This window comes from Lathyrus oleraceus, chromosome 2 (genome assembly GCF_024323335.1).
Source record: "Lathyrus oleraceus cultivar Zhongwan6 chromosome 2, CAAS_Psat_ZW6_1.0, whole genome shotgun sequence".
NCBI lineage: Eukaryota > Viridiplantae > Streptophyta > Magnoliopsida > Fabales > Fabaceae > Lathyrus > Lathyrus oleraceus.
The window spans coordinates 427384286-427389902 of NC_066580.1; positions in this window are offsets into that span (position 1 = coordinate 427384286).

Here is a 5617-nt window from a genome sequence, read left to right on the forward strand (position 1 = left end):
ATGTTTTCATATTTTTCATGTAGATTACCATGACAACAAACACCTCTAACAACATTTTATGATCAATCCTTGATAAGGAAAAATTGTTTGGGACATATTTTCTAGATTGGCACCGAAATCTGAGGATTATCCTCAAGCATGATAAAAAGTTATATGTCTTGGAGGAACCTGTTCCTGAAGAGGAACCTCCTAGTTTTGAACCTAAGGCAGAAAGAGATGCTTATAAGAAGCACGTCGATGATGCCAATGAAGTTGCTTGCCTCATGCTAGCTACCATGAACTCGGAGTTGCAAAAGCAACATGAGAACATGGCAGCGTTCGATATGACCGGACACCTGAAGATGCACTATCAAGAGCATGCAAGGCATGAAAGGTTTGAAGTTTCAAAAACCCTTTTTTAATGCAAGTTAGTTGAGGGAGACCTTGTAGGTCCCCATGTGCTCAAGACGATTCAGTATGTGGAGAACCTTGAGAGGTTGGGTTTTCCCCTTGGGAAGGAACTTGCGACTGATTTGATCTTGCAATCGTTGCCAGAGAGCTTCAGTCAATTTGTCCTTAATTTCAACATGAATGATATGGACAAAACTCTTCCTGAACTACTAGGCATGTCAAGAACTTCTTAGCAGATTCTGAAGTCAAAAGGGAAGTCCATTCTGATGATCAGAAATGGAAAGAAATAGAACAAAAGACCCACCAAGCAGGATGGTAAAGGGAAAGGCAAGGAAGTTGCCAAAACCAAACCCACTGCTCCTGCTTTGAAGCCTAGTGGAGGCATAGCAAAGGATGCCACTTGCTTCCATTGTGGTAAGACCGGACACTGGAAGAGAAATTGCCTAAAGTACCTGGAAGATAAGAAGAATGGAGTAGAGACTTCAACTTCAGGTATTTTTGTTATTGAAATTAATCTATCTACTTCTACATCATGAGTATTAAATACTGGATGCGGCTCTCACATTTGTACCAATGTGCAGGGGCTAAACAGGAGTAGAGATTTGACAAAAGGTGAAGTTGACCTACGTGTTGACAATGGAGCAAAGGTTGTTGCTTTATCCGTAGGAACTAATGTATTAACTTTACCTAGTTTTTTAATAATTCAGTTAGAGAAATGTTATTATGTACCTGTAATTAGCAAGAATATTATTTCCGCTTCTTGTTTGGACAAGTTTGGTTTTTCATTCATAATAAAGAACAATTGTTGCTCCATTTATTTGAATGATATATTCTATGCTACTGCACAAATGAACAATGGACTATATGTCCTTGATCTTGAAATGCCTATTTATAACATTAATACTAAAAGTATAAAACCTAATGAGTTAAATCCAACTTACCTTTGGCATTGTCGATTAGGCCACATAAATGAGAAACACATTTCCAAACTCCATAAAGATGGACTCTTGGACTCTTTTGATTATGAATCATATGAGACATGCAAATATTGTCTAATTGGAAAGATGAAAAAGTCTTCCATTCACAAGAAAAGGTGAAAGAGCTAACGATCTTTTGGTCCTCATACATACTGATGTTTATGGACCACTGAACATACCAGCCATAAGAGGTTTTCAGTACTTCATCACATTTACTGATGATTTTAGTAGATATGGTTATATGTATTTAATGAAACACAAATCAGAGTCCTTTGAAAAGTTTAAGGAATTCAAGAATGAGGTACAAAACTAACTAGGTAAGAATATTAAAACTCTTCGATCAGATCGAGGTGGTGAATATTTAAGCCTAGACTTTGATGACCATCTGAAAGAGTGTGGGGTCCTATCCCAACTTACTCCTCCTGGAACACCCCAATGGAACGGTGTATCTAAGATAAGAAATCAAACCTTGTTAGACATGGTCTGATCCATGATGAGTCACGCCGATCTTCCAAACTCCTTTTGGGGATATGGACTATTGATAACATCTTACAGACTTAACCGTGTTCCATCCAAAAAGGTTGAGAAGACACCATATGAGATATCGAGTGGTAAGAAACCACATATGTCTTACATGAAGATTTGGGGTTGCAAAGTTTATGTGAAACGACAAATTTTTACTAGGCTTGAGCCTAAATCTGACAAATACTTATTTGTGGGATATCCTAAAGAAACAAAAGGGTATTACTTCTACAATCCTTCTGAGGACAAAGTGTTTGTCGCTCGAACTGGAGTTTTCCTAGAAACATATTTTATTTCTAAAGGAATTAAAGGGAGGAAAATAGAGCTTGAAGAAATTCAAGAATCACAAAGCATTGATACACCTATGGATGAATTAGAGTATGAAGCACAAGTAGTTGTGGAAGAGCAACTTGCTCAAGTAGAACAAGACCAGTGTAGGTCAAGCAGGATACGTCACCTACCTGAGAGATATGGATATCTCATAACTGATCAAGGTGATGTATTACTCATGGATCAAGATGAGCTTGTGACCTACCAAGAGGCCATAATCGGTCCTGAGTCCGAGAAGTGGCTAGAAGCCATGAAATATGAAATGGATTCCATGTACACAAACCAGGTTTGGACCTTGGTAGAGCCTCCTGTAGGAGTTAACCCTATAGGATGCAAGTGGGTCTTCAAAAAGAAGTCTGGCATGAATGGTAAGGTACATACCTATAAGACAAGACAGGTTGTAAAAGGATATAAACAAATTCATGGGGTTGACTATGATGAAACCTTTTCACCAGTTGCAATGCTTAAATCTGTTCGAATTTTACTTGTTATCGCTGCATATCATGATTATGAAATATGGCAGATGGATGTCAAAACTACTTTCCTTAACGCGAATCTTCTTGAGGATGTGTACATGACATAGCCTGAAGGATTTGACATACCAGAAGAAGCCCAAAAGATATGCAAGTTACAAAGATCAATTTATGGATTGCAACAAGCTTCCAAAAGCTAGAATCTTTGTTTTGATGAAACAGTAAAACAATATGGATTCATCAAGAATGAAGATGAGCCTTGTGTCTACAAGAAGGTTAGTGGGAGCATGATTGTCTTCCTGGTATTATATGTAGATGACATATTACTCATTGGAAACGATGTCCCTACCCTGCAACAAGTAAAGACTTGGTTGGGGAAATGCTTTTCTATGAAGGACCTAGGTGAAATAGCCTATATATTAGGAATCAGGATCTATAGAGATAGATCATAAAAATTGCTTGGCCTAAGTCAGAGTACATACATAGACAAAGTGTTGAGACGTTTTAATATGCATGATTCCAAGAAAGGATTCATACCTATGCAACATGGCATGTGTCTATCAAAAACACAATCCCCTTCAACTAAGGAAGAAAGGTATCTCATGAATAAGATTTCATATGCAACTGCAATAGGATCTATCATGTATGTCATGTTATGTACTCGACTAGATGTCTCGTATGCTTTAAGTGCAACGAGAAGGTACCAATCTGATCCCGGTGATGCTCATTGGGTAGATATCAAGAATATCCTTAAGTATTTGAGAAGGACTAAGGACTCATTCTTGATATATGGAGGTTAGGAAGAGCATGTTGTAATTGGGTACACCGATGTCATCTTCTAGACAAATAAGGATGACTTTAGATTGCAATCTGGTTATGTATTCTGCTTAAACGGTGGCGCTGTGAGCTGGAAAAGTTCAAAGCAAAATACAGTTGTTGATTTTACAACCAAGGTCGAGTATATTGCTGCCTCAAGTGCAACAAAGGAAGTTATTTGGATCACAAAGTTCATTAGTGAACTTGGCATAAATCCTAGCATTGTGGATCCCATTGAACACTATTGTGATGACAATGGTGATGTCGCACAAGCTAAGGATCCTAGATCTCACCAACAATCTAAACACATACTTAGGCGTTATCATCTCATTCGAGAGATAATAAATAGAGGAGATGTGAAAATATGTAGAGTATCTACACTTGACAATATTGCTGACCCACTGGTAAAGCCTCTTGCGCAACAGAAGCATGATGGCCATACTAGATCTATGGGTATTAGGGGTATGTCTGATTGGCTCTAGTGCTAGTGGGAGATTGTTGGTGTAACCCCTAGAGGCCAATACTTTTGGTACTTGTATTGAATTATTTATTAATAATAAAAGGTTTTTTCTTTATTATGTTTGTTTAATAAAGTCCCTAGAATAACTAGTCCGTTTAATGTATCAAGTGTGACTTAATCATGAGATCCCATTAAACATAAGGACATTATTCTTAAAGTATCAGTAGTCGAGATTTGTTGTGAAGTGGGATAACATTAAAGCATTAATACTATTATGTATATATATTGATGATCATATCTCATGGATCATGGATAAGGAGTTATCAAGTTTGGAACATAGGTATGAATATTAGGAGTAATATTTATACTGGATTGACCCGTTATGAGAATACTACATAAAATGTTATGCAAAGTGTCATAAGTTATTCTCATGGTGATATTGGTGTATACCACCCTTCGACCTGAAACCACTATGGACTCTAGATGTAGAGTCGAGTGCTTTATTGCTGAGCAAACATTGTCCGTAACTGGATGACCATAAAGATAGTTGATAGGTGCTCCACAAAGCATGTTGAGGGACATGAGTGACCTAGATGGAATTTGCCCATCCTGCGTAACAGGATAAATGTCTAAGGACCCAATATTGAAATGGATAAGGATGACACGGTCTATGCCTTATGTTCAATATAGATATGAGGGCAAAAAGCGTAATTATACACACAAGTATTATCACAAAAAGGATTTGTCAGATCACATGACATTTTCGTGTCTTGGATAGCAGTGATATGCTGATAGATAATGCTCATTGTTTATTATGTTAAATATGTGATTTAATATAATTTTCAATGTCGTGAAAACCTACAGGGTCATATACAAAAGGACGGATTGATGAGAGATAGAGTAAATAAGGAACGCCGTAAGGTACGATGCACTATAAGTGAATTGTAGAACATCGTAAGGTACGGTGCACTTAGGTAAAATACGAAATATGATAAGGTACCACGCGCTTAAGTGATTTTTGCTATACCATAAGATATGGGTCACATACACTTAAGTGGGCTTTTTAGCTTGCATCTCACACAAGTGGTTCTATAAATAGAACCCTTGTGCATAACCATTTCACTTGATGAAATTTTGTTTCTCTCTCTCTCTCTCTCTCTCTCTCTCTCTCTCTCTCTCTCTCTCTCTCACACACACACACACACACACACACACACACACACACACACACACACACACACACTCACTTAAACACTTCATTCGTAGCAGCTAGCACTGAGACTAAAGGAATCTGTTCGTGTGGACTGAGTAGATGCGTTGTCATCATTCAACGCTTGTGATCACTCCTTAGATCTGCATCAAAGGTTTCAATCTCCATAAGAGACAACGGTTTCTATCACTGATCATGTCCATTCGTAAGGATCACTAAAGAAAATTATTTAATTTCCGCTGCATTTTGGAATCACAATTTTCCTTCAATATATTATGCAAGCAATACTTTAGACGCTGCTCAAATTAATCATACCACTACCGAGAAAGAACTTTTAGTTGTAGTGTTCGTAATAGACAAATTTCGTTCTTACATGGTAGGAGCCGAGATCATTATATACATATATCACATTGTCATAAGATACCTGTTAACCAAGAAG